The sequence below is a fragment of the Xenopus laevis genome, chromosome 1L, assembly GCF_017654675.1.
Source record: "Xenopus laevis strain J_2021 chromosome 1L, Xenopus_laevis_v10.1, whole genome shotgun sequence".
Lineage (NCBI taxonomy): Eukaryota > Metazoa > Chordata > Amphibia > Anura > Pipidae > Xenopus > Xenopus laevis.
Window position 1 is genome coordinate 225,411,818 of NC_054371.1, and position 17,092 is coordinate 225,428,909.

Below are 17,092 nucleotides of genomic sequence, written 5' to 3' on the forward strand. Positions count from 1 at the left end.
TGGCCCTTGGATCCCTTCGTTTTCGTTCTAGCCAGAGGGAAGGCAGTTCGGGGAGATTAGTCGCCATGAAGAAGAGGAGATTTGTCGCCTGGCAATTAATCTCCCCAAATCTGACCATTTGTCTCTGCCCTAAGGCTCAACTGGTGAAGGTAAACAGAGCTCTTTGCACACAGATAAGGCAACTACTGATTCTCCTTCATTGAGATACCCAGCCTCTACCATTCCTGCACTAAAACTAGAATATGTACGTTCTTTGGGTTATGTGAGGGAAATAAAGACAAATAAGAAAGATGGAGGACAAATTAAGAAAAATTAAAAAAAAAAAAAGTAAGAGCAAAGAAATAAGAAGACATTTTGTTACAGTATGTCCCCAGGGACAGTTTTAGGTCACTTAGAAAGTGATATTTTTTTGCAGCATCTATAAACCAAAACCCTACTAGGAAACATGTGAGTACTTTGAGTACTACGTCATTTAGAGTAACAGTTTAGCTCAAGGGACAAACACGGTAAACCAAAATCAGCTCTTTGCACCCCAGATATTGTAACTGCTGATACTCCTTCATAGATACCTAGCCTCTACCATTTCTGCACTACAACTAGAATATTTAAGGTCTTTGGGGTAAGTAAAGAAAAAAGAAAGAAAAAAAAAACAAAAGAAGGAGAAAGAAAAAAGAAGGAGGATGAAAGAAGGATGGAGAAAAGAAAAAGTAAGAAAGAAGAAGGACCAAAGAAGAAGTAAGAATTTGATTGTATGTATTTAAGCTGAAGATGTCAAAATGGAGATAGAATCCTCCAGCTGATCTGTAGGCCTTCCAGCCTTCCAAAGACTTCTCAACATGACCTCATCAAGACATCATTTTATTATATTTTTATATGTGGAGAAAAAAAACATTCTCAAACCAAATTTACCAACAGCAGGTTCCCCCCCCCCTTCGTTGCATTGCTATTATTCATTTTATCTTTCACTTTCATATAGAAGAGCTTAAGGGCAGCTGTTCCTTTTACTGGAACATGAGCTCTGTGATTTTGTGAGTGGGAGTTTAGTGAAATATGTTCCTTGTGGTTTTCCCGCACTACATTTGGGGTCAGCGCACTGTTGCCATAGAATTTAATTTTTATTTCCTTAGAAAAATATGAATTATCTACATCTCTATATAAATATCTAGATCTGTCTACATCGTTATCGAAGTGACGCAGGTTTTTGTTGATGGTTTAATGTAGCGAGTCAACACACTGGCCACTACTTTGATCACTACATTTTGAAGGATTCCTTCTAGTTTTTATTTACTGGGATTACAAGGCAATTAATATTCCAACATTGTCAGCTAAACTCATTTCAACAGTGTCTACCCCGGGCTACATAAATATTATGTGTGATACTTAGGTGACATCTCTTAAAGTAAACACATCATAAATTAAAAGGAGAGAAGTCAAAGTGTTACTGATGCTGGCTTTTCCTAGAATACAGACAATTAATTTGATTGTTTCCCTCTGTCTACATGTGTGAGGCCTGAAACATAAAGCTACAGGCAGCTGTTATCGTGGCTAAACCATAAGTAAACCGATTAACTTTCTTGTCTAGGAATTAGGCAACTGGTTTGATTGAAGCCTGTGGTTAAAGCTGTGAAAATGGCCCAATAGAATCAGTAAATGAGCTCCACGTGGGGACGAATGGATCGCTAAAGCATAGTAAAGAGATCGTGAGTGATATAATGTGGGCTGAATAATAGCGAGATATAGTTGGAGTATGGGATGTGGGGTCAACAGGATCAAATCAATCAGCAGGCAACATTTAGGGGCAAATTCACTAACAATCGTAGTTTCGCCAGGCGCAACTTCGCCGCACCTTGCCGCACTTCGCCAGGCGTAGTTTCGGCAGCGCTTCGCAAATTCACTAAAATCCGAAGTTGCGCACAGGGGTAGCGTAAGGTTGCGAAGTTGCGCTCGCGTTGATTCGCTAAGTAAAGCGAAGTTACGCTAGCGAAGGCTAATTTGCATAGGGCGCCAAATTCAAATTTCAATGGAGGAATATGAATCAGCACTACAAATGCCTAGAAAACCTTCAATTCATCAAATAAAAATGTTATTTTGCCCTACACATGTGCCCACTGTCTAGGTAAGTTGCCATGAGTCAGGAAATGTAGGGGGGAAGGAGGGGAGCCCCCCAAAAAAATTCTATCTTTTTCAGCCTATCACCCATAGAAAACACGCCAGCGTTTTTTGGGACTTAGAAAAAAATTTTGACTTTTTTTGAAACAATCCCTATCTACTCTATTGCGCTTCGCCAGGTCTGAGGTGGCGAAGGAAGTCTAGCGTAAAAGGTAGCGTTCAGTACACTGTGCAAGTTAGTGAATTTGCGTAGTTACGTCGCTAGCGAAAAATTCGCCAGGCGTAAGGGTGAGAAGTAACACTAGCGAAACTACGCCAGCGTTCGTTAGTGAATTTGCGCAGTAACGAAAATGCCAAACGCTAGCGAATTAACACTAGCGTTCGGCGCTTCGGCGCTTAGTGAATTTGCCCCTTAGTCCGAATGACAAAAACTCGAAGAATTCAAGTTTTTTTCTACTATAAAATCCACATTTTTTTAAGATGTATTATACCGCGAGGAATCCGAAAATACTCCATCTCAGACCTGTTGAGGTTGTATATAAGTCAATGGAAGAGGTCCCTATCCTATTTTTGTGATCTGCACTGGAATTAGGATTTTCGGCAAATATCTGAAAAATTCGGATTTTTCGGGGGGGAAAGCCAGAAAAGATCTAGCATTTCGGGAACAAAATCCCCATAAAATTGTATAATTTCCGATTTTCGCTTGTTTTTACCTTATCCAAAAAAATTGTGTGTGTTTTTTTTTTTTTTTTTTATATTGAATAAGGTCCAATCTTGGATTCTAGTTTGGTCTGACTTTTTTATTTCAAATAATCAGAAAAATTCGGATTTCGACAAATAAGGCCCCCTTCTGTTTGGCTGCTACGGTTTACACAAAATGCAGAAGAAAAACCCCCCATCGATTCCATCTGGGACCCTTAATCTTAAATGAGTACCAACAGATCCCTTGAGTCAATTGTTCTTTGATGGAACAAGTCCTCTTGCTCTGGTTCAACAATTTGCAGTATCAGTGTTAACGTGTAACACAACCCCAACACAAACTAATTGACAACACGTCTCTCCTTGTTGCCACATTGGTAAGACATTGAGTGGACAGTATTCGCAACTGAACGTATACAGCTGTCGGCTGAGGCATCGAGCTTTGATTGGATCGCTGGTGAAATATAATCTGTTGTTCATCTGTTCCCAGGGAAGCAGATAATGTATCTGCTCAAACAGCCTCGACTGAAATTCCCAAGCGAGGGAGATAACCTCTTTAGCAGGGGAGAAGAATCCCGAGGCATTGCAAGGGGGCCAGCCATAGGGGTAAGAGCAGGTGGAAAGGCAGAGGACAATGGGCGTGAAATAATTCAGATAGTTTAAGACCGTGACTGACAAATCCTGAACAGCAGCAAAACTTATGGGGCCACTCAACATTTACATTGTTGGTCTTTGTAGTTAGAAAAAAAAAATTATACTCGTAGATTTTGTAGTGCTAAGCTTTATGCAGATTCTGCCTTGTATTTGCCACAGTCTTGTTAAATTTTCCCTCTGCCTTTTGGCCCTTCTAAAACACTCCTGACTAACAAGAACCCAGAAGATAAAATGGTCAGAACAACTGAACTTTGTATGACCAGACACAATCCAGCAAACATATCCCAAAGACAAAGCAAGCGACCACAAAAACAAGCCTTCATGTTTGCTTTTATGCTCAATCTGCTGGACTCAGCTGGAAGGTCCGAGAAGTACATATGTTGTGATATGTGTTGTCTTCACATCTTAACTTGTATGTATACCATATTAATGTACTCTGTAGAGCAGTGATTCTCAACCAGTGGATCTTGAGCAACATGTTGCTCACCAAACCCTTGGATGCGGCTCATAAACCCCTTAGATGTTGCTCCCAGTGGCCTCAAAGCAAGTGCTTATTTTTAAATTCCTGGCTTGGAGGCAAGTTTTGGATTTCCCACTGTCTTTTTGACCACCCAAAACACTACTATCTTTAAAAACGCTTTAGATAAAGTGGTCAAAACAACTGATGCTTCCATAACAAGTCATAATCTGTGAACCATATATCAAAGACAAAGCAAACATCCACAAAAACAAGCCTCCACGTTTGCTTGTATCCTTTATCTGCTGGACCCAACTGGAAGATCCAAAGAGGACATATATTATTGCTCCCAGCGGCCTCGAAAAAGCAAGCAAGCATCCACAAAAAAACAAACCTCCATGTTTGCTTGTATCCTTGGACTCAACTGGAAGATCCAAAAGGGATATCAATTATTGCTCTCAGTGGCTTCAAAGCAGGTTCTTATTTTAGAATTCCAGGCTTGGACACGCAATTTGGTTGCATTAAAACCAGGTGTAATGCTAAACAGAGCCTACTGTAGGTGCAGTCCACATAGGGGCTAGCAAATGGCACAGCACTTTATTCATGCTTGTGATGCTCCCCAATCCTCTTTATATCTGAATATTGGTCACAGGTAAAGCAAACAAGTTGGGTATCCCACTGTAGAGATGTCCTCCACAGACATCAGTTCTGTAGCAGGTAGGATAACCCAAGGGTATGAGGAAGAGCTAGATGAATTACCCAGGGGTTTGGATTGTATTCGGGTTTTTGACATTCAGTTCGAGGTGGGAGAGGGTTTAGGTTATAGGAAAAGGTTGAGTGTGAATCCAATGAAGGGCTCACCTGCTCTTTACATGGTGTTCGAGGACAATGTCCTCTATGGGAATAATCCAACAAAACGTTTGATGAAAGGCTCATTTTTCCTCTACAATTCCACTAAGATTTGTCAAGTCAAGACTAGTCAAGACTATCTGGGGCTGAAACAATTTCCGGAGATGATTTGACGTGAGAGCCATTTTGTTTGAGGTGACATTAAGTGATCAAACATCTGATTGCTGCCTGCACGTTGGGAGAGTCCATCAAAGATAGCAGCAACACATTCAACAGCCGGCTCTCAACATGACAGATTATCTTTGCGTGAAAGAGAAACATTTACTGCAAAGGACAAGAAGAGAAAATCTAACTAAAATGATTTCAGCCTAATTGAAATCACAGAAATAGTTTAATCGCCTTTGATGTGCCTGGATTGGGGGGTTCAATTGCTTCCGACATTCTCCTGCAGGAGGAAAAAGAAATCAAACAAAATTCATCTCCTGCCATCATTCAGACCTTCTTTAGTACGACATCAAAAAGGCAATTAGCAACTAATTTATTCAACTAGGATTAGGGAAAAAAAAAAAGAAGAAGCAAATGCCTCTCATATCTCAGGGAGATACTTATGCAGCATAAATGCATTGGCATAGATAGGTAAATATGAAATATGTAAGTTAAATTATGTGGCAATTTAATGATATGCAAAATCTTCTGTTAAATCTCTTGTATGGGATTTCCAAGAAAACAAGGAAGAATCTGCCAACACAACTTTGATGAGATTAGTAGAAGCTGCCATATCGCCTTCCATGTCAGAAAAACTCCAGATTGTGTCTCCAGTGAGAGATATGTAGAATTACTAATTGGTTTTCTCTAAGACTAGGAACATGATGTTGTTTTACATACCAAGGATGGCCACTGGTCCCTACTATACCTGCTATCCCACAGTCACACTCCCTTCCCAGAGACTATTATCCACTGTTACTATAGACACCATCTCTCCCTACTATACCTGCTATCCCACAGTCACACTCCCTTCCCAGAGACTATTATCCACTGTTACTATAGACACCATCTCTCCCTACTATACCTGCTATCCCACAGTCACACTCCCTTCCCAGAGACTATTATCCACTGTTACTATAGGCACCATCTCTCCCTACTATACCTGCTATCCCACAGTCACACTCCCTTCCCAGAGACTATTATCCACTGTTACTATAGGCACCATCTCTCCCTACTATACCTGCTATCCCACAGTCACACTCCCTTCCCAGAGACTATTATCCACTGTTACTATAGACACCATCTCTCCCTACTATACCTGCTATCCCACAGTCACACTCCCTTCCCAGAGACTATTATCCACTGTTACTATAGGCACCATCTCTCCCTACTATACCTGCTATCCCACAGTCACACTCCCTTCCCAGAGACTATTATCCACTGTTACTATAGGCACATCTCTCCCTACTATACCTGCTATCCCACAGTCACACTCCCTTCCAGAGACTATTATCCACTGTTACTATAGGCACCATCTCTCCCTACTATACCTGCTATCCCACAGTCACACTCCCTTCCCAGAGACTATTATCCACTGTTACTATAGGCACCATCTCTCCCTACTATACCTGCTATCCCACAGTCACACTCCCTTCCCAGAGACTATTATCCACTGTTACTATAGACACCATCTCTCCCTACTATACCTGCTATCCCACAGTCACACTCCCTTCCCAGAGACTATTATCCCACTGTTACTATAGGCACCATCTCTCCCTACTATACCTGCTATCCCACAGTCACATTCCCTTCCCAGAGACTATTATCCCACTGTTACTATAGACACCATCTCTCCCTACTATACCTGCTATCCCACAGTCACACTCCCTTAGTCTCTGACTAAATCCCATGCTGTTTTTGTTGCTAGTTATCACTCATTTTCAGGCTCCTTGCAGCTTGCCTTTTAAACAGAAGCAAAAGGTAATGTGTTGCCCATATTTATAAGCCCTAGATGGCTTTTATCAAAGTAAGGTCACATTAAATCACAGCCAAGCTGTCATAAATATAAATGACTCAACATAATCAGCAACAAGCCTTCAGGGAAAATTATACTGTCGTCTGTTGAAGTTGTGGTATATCACAACGAGTTCATTTATTTCTACAGCAAGGTAACCCAATCCTTCAAAAAGCACTAATGGGCTTAAGGATGATAGGGAGGGTGACTCAAGATGATTACTTCTCGGCAATGAGCACACAGGGAGCCAGCATAAAGCATTATGTGTATTAAGGGCCAACCAGCAGCAAGGCATATTGATGATAACTAAATGAGGACATGCAGATCATCTCAACCTGAGGTTACATCGACGATATCCCGATGGAAGAACATGAATAAAAATATGTTAGTGAAGAGAGGAGGAAAAAACTGTTGGAAGAGTGGGCCTGCGCTCTATGGTTTTCTGACCTCTGGAATTCAGGTCCAACATGGGCACATTCTATGGCAGGGATCCCCAACCTTGTGAGCCACATGGAAAAATTGGAGGGCAACACAATCTTGCAAAAAGTGCTGGGGGTGCCACTTATAGGCTGTGATTGACTACTGGCCCTATGTGGACTGGCAGCCTACAGGAGTCTCTGTTTGGCTATAAACTTGGTATTTATACAACCAAAACTTGCCTCCAAGCCTGGAATTCAAAAATAATCACCTGCTTTGAGGCCACTGAGAGCAACATGTTCCTTACGAGCCACATATTGGGGATCACTGCAGTAGGCAATATTACACCAGGACCACCTTGGTCCAAATCAAAAGTTCTGAAAACAACAGCGATAAAAACACTCTACGTCTTAGCCCATGGCCAGATTGCAATAATAAGCCAGTTTTAATTGTGCCCATCAAAACATCACTTGCACTCAAACTACAAAGCAGTTGGACATCGTTACCACCACAGACTTCCATCTCAGCAACGACCCTAATTACATGTTTATTTTTACAACATAAACAACAAGGTTCACCAAAATTAGTGACATTGCCCAACACAAAGTCATCGGCTTCATGCAACACGTGCAGAGCAACGCATGTTATTAGGGGGTACTGCAGAAGGCCGTTTATTTATAACAAACACTCATTTCCCCCTTTCCGTGCCATTGGGTTTGACTTCCAAGACTGGGAAACGTGAAATTGCTCTTTAGAGGCAAGCCAGACACCGTCCGATGACATTAATCACAAAAATATAACACAGTTAAAAGAAAGAAGAAAGACATGCGATATTGGGCCTGGCTTCTACAACATTTACATCTTTCTAACTAGTCTAAACAGTTCATAAAACCTCACAGATGGCTTTTATTTCAGCCTTGGGTTTTGGCTATGCTTACCTAAACTAATGTCACATGGCTCGTTGTAATAAACAATCTAGGGAGCTGCTCACTGGGTACATATATGTCAAGTTCTATTTTGTACCTTCAAAATGGTTTGAACAAAACCTTAAAGGGCAAGTAAAGTGTAAAATAGAATAAGGCTAGAAATGCTGTATTTTGTATACTAAACATAAACATGAACTTACTGCACCACAAGCCTAATCAAACAAATGATTTATGCTTTCAACGTTGGCCACAGGGGGTCACCATCTTGTAACTTTGTTAAACATCTTTGCAAGACCAAGACTGTGCACATGCTCAGTGTGGTCTGAGCTGCTTTGGGATCGTCATAAATAAAATCAAAACAGCACAAGTCAAATAATATCTGCCAGAAGCGATACAGCAAGACTGATTAATAATCAGAATATACAGACTGCACTGGGTCCTGTGTTGTCATGTAATCTAATGTGGATTTTATAGTTTTTGTATTGTTTAATACAAACTTTTTCCAACTCTGCAGAACCAGTGGCTGCAGCAAAATAATCCTCCAAATAGAATCCCAGTTTATCTGTTTAAATCTGGCTCCATGATCTTTGTCCTGCAGCTGGAGTTGGAAACAGTAAAGGGAATGTAAAAGCAAAAATAAAATCCAATACAAATCTCTACACAGTCGCCGTCTACAGGGAAACAAACAAAGCTGCTTGAGTTCTGCATGGCTGGGAAGTAAGGCGGGGGCTCCCCCTGCTGTTCATAAGTATGATTGTTTCCCTGCAGAGCAGTTAGGGACCATCTGACAATTCCTATCCACAGCAGTCAGAGCATGTAAATGAAGGGAGAATTTCACTGCATACAGTCAGGTTTCTTATTAAAACAGTAGACATTTTTTAGTTTAAGCATATTGCAGATAGGTTTCTTTTTCATTAAAGTAAAAATGGGATTTTATTTTTTTACATGCCCTTTAAAGCAGCCAAGAACTCTGGGACTGGAATATCTTCCCCTAAAGCAGACAAGGACATTCAGGAGTACATACAGTAGTTGGACAACAGATATTAGTTGCACTTATTCTCTAAATATCTTGTAGACTCCTACAAGACACCTCATTTCCCCTAAAACTCGCTGAATCTTGGATTTTTAGAACATGGGAGTCAGGGTTGAGTTAATTGCGGCAGTGCACTTTGCAGCAAAGCCGTTTTCCGAGGAGGTTGATAGAGAACATTATCGGCTGCTAGTTTTTACTGAATGCTCCCCCTACAGGTAGAATGGAGAATAAATAAATAAAAAGTATACATGGTAGTTTGGACTATAAAATATAACTAAGGTAACTTTAAAGTCTAACGACCAGTGGAAATAAAGTTATAGAGACTAAAATTTTAAGTTAAGAGACTTCAATTTAGCGTTCACTTTAAATTTCCCTGATCAACAAGGCTTTATTAATTAACAGCTGAAATATGGAAAATACAGGCCACGTACATTACCTTGTTTAGCATTAACATCGCAGGGCAATAAATCTTGTAATAATTTCCCCCGGCTGTTCAAAACAAGTTGAAACAGTTCAGAGAGAGAGAGGCCTGTGGATTTTTCTGTTGCCGAATGATAAAATAACACTCACAAAAATCCATGCAAACAGCAAGAACACCCCTCAATTTACTGGCATGGAATCTTTTACCTGGAATCAATGGATTTTTTTGCATAATTTGGGTCACCAAACCTCAAACCTTAGACATAATAGAAACCCATTTATAGGACAATATAATTAATCTGAAACAACGCCACCTGCTGTTTATTTTGGCCTTCCATAGGAAGAGAAGTAGTGTTGGGATGTTGTTCTGCTCAGAAAACGTAGTTAGTGAGCAGAGAAGAGTCATATAACTCTAAGCAAAGCAACATTACAAGACTTACTATTCCTATAACATGATTTTCTGCCGACTGTGTCCAGGGACCCCAAATCGACAGCAGGCGACGATGCCTTTTCAAATTCATTATAGTGTTAAAACTGCTAATATCTTGAAAACTAGAAAAAAAATTCACAGAAATCTCTAAAGTGCATTTCTTTTACATGAATTCCTTCGGGGGTTTCCATTTCCTTCAAACAACAAAAATCCAAAAAGCCATTGTTTTGCCTCTAACATGGATTGGTGCCAATTAGTTACCATCAAATTTAAAGAACGGTCTCGTACAGAGAAAAGGAAATTGTGGGGAAAAAGCATTCCCATTTCTAAAAGGTTTCTGGATAATGGGTTTCCAACTTACAGATCCTAACACCATACCTCCCAACATTTAAATTTTTTTAAAGAGGGACAAAAATCTGCCGCAGCAAATATTTTCTGGCCTCTACCATTTTCTGGCCACACCCCCTAAATATCATGTCCATTTTACAAAATTTGGGAGGTTATGGAAAGTCTGAACACATTTCTCTGCGTTTTAGGGCAATGTTTTATGTGTTATTACAGCTTTGCTAATGAAGGTGAAATTACCCTTTAAGCTGCTAGATTCTGTTCTCCCAAGAGACCTGGTTATCTTAAATAGTTACAATTGTATCTTAAATTGTTACAAATGTATCTAAATGAAGGGCCTCTTATTGAATTTAATTTCAGAAACTTTGTATCTTTTTCTGGTTGTTCACTGCAGGAGATCAAATAGAAACTCTGGACTTTTTAGTAACATTCCGGAACTGCGGGCTGAGCTGTCAAAATCGGGACTGTCCAGCAGAAAATGGGACAGTTGGGAGGTATGCAATACTGGTATTTACATTTATTTATATATTTTGATTCCAAGGCTAAAATAATCAGTTTTTTTCCGGAACAATAGGAAAGAACAAAACCTCCATGACTTTTCTACCCTAAACATCATAACACTCAGGGGGGTTATTTATTAAAGTCCTCATGCCAAAAACTCAAAAATATGCGTTTTTTTGACTATAAATTTTTAGTGGGAAAAAAACCTAAAATTTTTCTGGATTTATTATACCCCGAAGTTTAAAAAAATTCTGAATCCGAAAATCCGGCATCTCAGACCTGCTGATGTTGTAGATAAGTCAATGGGGAGAGGTCCTGAAGACATCCTGATCTGCGCTGGGTTTCATGCAAAATCCCAAGATTTTGTGGTTTTTCGGGTGGAAAATCCAAACAATTCATAAGATTCAAATTTCCGTACGATTTTCAAGTTTTTCTCAGATTTTTTTTTTCAAACTGGAATTTTTCGGGAAAGGGTATTGATAAATAACGGGAAATAACCCGTGTGGATTTGGTTGGAGTATATTTCAGAAAACAATGAGATACATTTTGATGAATTTTGATAAATAACCCCCTAAAAGTCAAGTCCCTTCGGGGGAAAGAGGACAAACAAGGTATTTGGGTAAAAGTTCCGAAAAAAATAATCAGAATTCGTAAACATATTAAAAAATTCGTTTTTATTAATGATGTACTTAAAACTCAAGGGTGAAATTAGGAATGTTCTACAGTTTTCCTCCAGGCAGGCTTCAGTTTGTCCTTCATTGGGGAACTTGGTGGAGAATGCATCTGGACTTTACGTCAACAGCCATTATCAAAGCTTATTATAAATTTAATCACCCTTAGCAATTTTCTTTGTATCCTTCATTAAAGTAGCCACCGTCACCCCCTCCTCCCCTATAAATACCTCTCCCCTGGGTTTTGTAGCCACAATCCACTCTTTCACATATTAAAGGCCGCGTCTTAAAACCGCACATGAAATCTGGGCAAAAGTCCAGAAAGCTTCACTCTCTTTCGTGAAAAAAAAAAAAAAGAAGAAAAATTCCTCTACTTTTCATTCAGTTGGTCGTTCTTTTCCTTCCTCTGTCTGAATGACTGATAATGTCCAAGGCTCTTACACTTGGCCGTTTGAGAGGTTTCCAGGGAACATCCAAGCCCTGTGGGAAACAAGCTATGCCAGACGCTCAGCTACGGGGACCCCCTTCGGTTCTTTTCAGGAGGGAAATAAAGAGAAGGAGAGAAAGGAATGAAAGGCCCTTGATTAGGACAGACCCAACAGGTCCAAAGCAAACAAACAAATGAATAGCAACGTTTTCTTCCTAGAGCATCTCTTCCACCTCTCCCCGATTTCCAGCTGTCAGCTAATGGGAAATGTTTTCTTTCATGAAAGAGAAGCAATTTGAGGGAGGGAGCGGGAAAAAAAAAAAGTAGTCTGATGGGTCAGGAGATTGGGAAGAGTTCCTGAACAGCCATTGCGTAATGAATGATCTCCCCTGTGGTTTAGGGAATAAACTGGGCACTTGGAAATACCCCCACCGAGCCTGTACCATGTCTTTTGTTTAAAGAGAAGGATCAACAGCCTTGGGAGATATTTATATATTTCCAAAAATTCACTCAACGTCTCATCTCTTCCGCCATTGTGGCTCAATGAGTCCCCGGCCTCTCCAGGAGGCAGTCGAGGGAATTTAAGCGAGTGGGTTTATCGCAGAGACACGCTCAGATTCGGGGAGATTAGTCGCTTGGCGACAGATCTCCTTTTCTTCGAGGCGGCTAATCTTCCCGAACTGCCTTCCCGCCGGCTAGAGCACTCGGAGCTCTTCGTTTTCCAAAGTCACCCAAAGTTTCCTTGTGAGGCAAATTCGGGCGAAGCATTCCGAGTGCCATCCCACCAGCGATTAAATTCTAGCAGGTGGGAAGGCACGGGAAGGCAGTTTAGGGATATTAGTCACCCTGAAGAAGAGGAGATTTGTCGTCGGGTGACTAATCTCCCCGAATCTGAGCGTGTGTCTCTGCCCTTATTGGCCTAATGTAAACTGCATTATCTAAAAAACGTGCTTTTATGGAAGTATTGTAACTTCATGTCCAATCAGTTAAGGTCCCTGCAACAAACATCTGAAGTTGGCGGCTAGACATTATCACTCTTGCAGTCAACAAATCCATTTCGATGCAGCCTTCAACTTCTCACTTAAAAATCAATATCCTTATTAACCCTGTGGCTTTTAGTAAAGAAGCTTCCACTCCATTATAAAGAGTAACGTGGGCCTCGGTATAGCCAGCCATCAAAGGCAATGAATCCGAGTTGGACAACACACACAAGTTCATTTATTTGCATTACGTAAAGTCAATAAATGTCCTTCTCCTTCTTCTTTCCAATGGTCTAAAGTCGTCTTTTTGTGTAATAGATACTGATACAAGTGAAATCTTCAGGTGGGGTGTTTTTTTTGTTTTGTTTTTTTGGAGGGGTGGGGGTAGGGGATTTACTTTTTTATTTGCGGTCTCATACAAGAGACTGAAATCTCAGCCATAAAGCAATACTGCTCTCCACCAAGAAGCCCTCTATATAATGAGCTGCTCCTTATTTCACAGATCTAACAGAACTTCTGATTTGTTATGATCACACTCACAGGAGCAAGGACTACTTACTTTTCATATTGTGTCCTGTTTAATGCAACACAAAACATAATAACGATGTATGGGCCAGGCCAAAACCTGCAGGACCCAATGGTTGAGCGTGTTTGGGCTCTTTTTTACGCTCTCCCCACCTGCGACCTTACTGTGCTGACTTCCTGCGCGGAACCAATTTCTAAGACCCAGACCCGACACAAACCTGCGTCCCGAATATTTACCCACTTTGATCCACTACCCATCCCCAGACCCGCAACCCGCCGACCACCAAACAGGAAGTGATGGTACTGCAAACAGGAAGTGCCGTCATCAAAAGTGGGCGGGACAGAAACAATTTTGTAAAACTTTAAAAGGAGAAAAATATAGACAATATTACATAAGATGAGAAATTTAGATGAGACCCGCAACCCGATGACCACCATCAAACAGGAAGTGATGGTGCTGCAAACAGGAAGTGCCATCATCAAAAGTGGGAGGGACAGAAACAAGTTTTGTAAAACTTTAAAACGAGTAAAATATAGACAATATTACATAAGATAAGAAATTTGGATGAGACCTGCAACCCGACCCACATCTATACCCGCACCTGAAAATCCTCCCCTCATTTTGCAGGGTGCCCGATTTTTTTGCCGCAAACCCGCGGGCATCCGACCCGCTGCAGGACTCTACCTGGGAGGTGTGTGGGGGGCCCTAAGGCAGCAGTCTACCAGTCCGATGCTGTGCCTGCCACTTTCCCAGTACAGCAGTAAAGAGTGACTGAAATTTATCAGAGCACAAATGACATGACTGGGGCAGCTGGAAAATTGACAAAATGTCTAGCCCCATGTCAGAATTCAAAATTAAATATAAAAAAAATCTGTTTGCTCTTTCAGGAAATGGATTTCAGTGCAGAATTCTGCTGGAGTAGCACTATTATCTGATGTGTTTTGAAAAAACATGTTTTCCCATGACAGTATCCCTTTAAAGCTTTGTATTATAAACCTCAAGCACAAACGAGGGCTGGTGGGCCTATCAGACGGCACAGGTGATACAATAAAGATACAAACACGGGAGACAATCATATGATCATGTATGAAGACTTGGCCCTGAAGTTCTGCCGTTCTGGAGTTTATCGGAATTTCCTTTTCAAAGCTCCTGCAATTCCTACACAGGCGGCCCAGGCTCTTGGCACGGAACCAGCTCCGAACCAGACACTCCCTTGCCATTTTCATTCCTAATAAAGGAATGGTAGGCTACTCCCAAAAGTCTGGCTGCTGGGAAGAAAAAGTCAGACTCAGCAAGTAACATGATACTCATTAGCACAAATCCCCGGGAAAAGATTATGCTAGAATGCAAGTATTTCGGAACCTGGGAGCTATTTTGTGAGAAGCCCTACACAAATATCACTGTCCCACACCCATTCTTATAGAAAACCATTATCCTTTCGCTTTTGGGTCCAGGCAAAAGGCAATGTCAGCCATTAAGATACTCCCATAAATATTATGAGATGGTTGCTCTGATCCTTGAGGTGGTCATACCCTGAGCAAAACTAGTTCATATCCAACCAATCAGCACGCAGGAGGAATAGAACCTTATTATACAGGGTATGGCCACTGTTTTATTGTTTCGATTGGTTGGGCTAGCCATAAACCAGCCAGTACTGGCCAAACAGAAGGACATTGCATGAGTGGCCATACATGGTTAAGACCACGTTCCAGCAGGCCAAAATTATTGGTACGACCTAAGCAGAGCCTTAAAGGTTGGACCTCAATGGAAGGGACCAGGAGGATATGGCATTTTAGGGTTAAACAAGCAGTTCATCTCAAGTCCCATAATCCTTGCTGGGAAGAACCCCTGAATATATTTCAATGCTCTCCATGTTGGCTGCTTCCAGGCCATAAAATATCATTTATTATCACCAGACATGATCACATCTGAAATTGCACAAGCTCAGCATGGGATGCATCCAAATAGAGCGGGAAGGGATCCCCGGCCCCCAATAACTGTGCATTAAACATTATTTACTATCAAATAAAGTCTTGTGAGCTGCTGGCGCTCGGTGGATATATAAACCATTTCAGTGTGAGACGGCTACCAAGGAACTTCCAGGTCAGCTCAAGACGTTCATTTTATTTATTTATGGGATATTGGGCCGGGTTTTAAGTGGAATGGGCTCCTGACATCTAAACAAGGATGATTCCAGGAGCTGTGGTTTAACTAAAGTTGTAGGGATACAGGTTGGATATCCCTACAACTTAGAGATAGAGGGTTCCTGCACTGTAAGGGCCCCGGCTCTTCTTAAAGGAAAACTATACCCCTCAAACAATGTAGGTCTCTATTAAAAGATATTGCATAAAACAGCTGCAATTGGGTATTCCCAAATAGAAAACTTTCATTTTAAAAAATAAGGGCCGCCCCCTGGGATTCTAGGATTCACGGTGCACACAAACAAACCACACACGTTAGGTCACATGAGCCAATTAACAGACAGAGTTGTGTCTTTTGCTTCCACACTTCTTCCTGTTACAGTTAGAGCTGCAATATTTCTGGTCAGGTGATCTCTTCCTGTTACAGTTAGAGCTGCAGTATTTCTGGTCAGGTGATCTCTTCCTGTTACAGTTAGAGCTGCAGTATTTCTGGTCAGGTGATCTCTTCCTGTTACAGTTAGAGCTGCAGTATTTCTGGTCAGGTGATCTCTGAGGCAGCACGCAGACCATCATGAAATGGTGGTCCAAGGCAAGAGATGTAAAAGGGCAATATTTACTTAAATATATATTCTAGTGTGGTAAGATTCTTAAATATGTCACTTAATATGATATAAACTGTTGCTTAAGTATTCATTTTGGGGGGTATAGTTTTCCTTTATTATGGTGCTGGCGCATTTCCAAAAGCTTTCCCAGATTGCTCAGTATTCAGACTCCGCCCCAGAGGATCTTAAAATCCCAGGTCCTTATCTCATTTTTGAACTGCAGGCTTTACCAGTGTCAGACAGGGGTGACCAGGGCCCATTGCGGCTGCTGCCAGTTCCTCCAAGGGCCACACCACCCACAATGCATATCAGTTGGTCCCCCCCCCACCAAGGGTCCTGCTATTGTATATGCTTCTATTGTACATGTCTGTGGAATATGTTAGTGCTTTATGAATATGTGTTCACACACAAATTGTAGAACATCTTTGGGGTTGGACTTGTCTGCCAGAGTACCAGAGCCCTAGAAGTCAGGCTCTCTGGTGGACCCTAGGAGGCCTAGTCCTACAAACATCTCACCCTGGAATCAACAGATTGGATGGCTGAACCAATGACAGATACACAGACATTACCATTGGTGGATTTGATTTAACAACATATCCTATCAGATGCCAGCTTGAAGATATACCAGCTTAGAAATAGTCAAACACATAGCAGATGTCAAATAAGTAAAAACGTGTCTTATCTATCCATATGTACTCAACGTAGATCTAACTTACATTACAACAAGGTAAGTAAATCTCAAATCTAACAACCAAGGATAGCAGCAGTGGCCACCTACTGACCAAAATGTTATTCCTTTGTGGTATCAAAATGCTCATAGCAATTAAGTGAACGAACCACCCCGAAAAATGCTCAATAAATGTATAAAATGGCACAATGGACTGGAAATTCCCATAGACACCAAAA

General features: G+C 41.1%; 1 protein-coding gene across 2 annotated transcripts in view; it reads right to left on the reverse strand.

Moving 5' to 3' along the window:
* setbp1.L (SET binding protein 1 L homeolog) overlaps nt 1-17,092 on the reverse strand; it is a 136,911-nt gene that overhangs the window by 53,059 nt on the left and 66,760 nt on the right. The gene's annotated exons all lie outside the window — the stretch shown is intronic.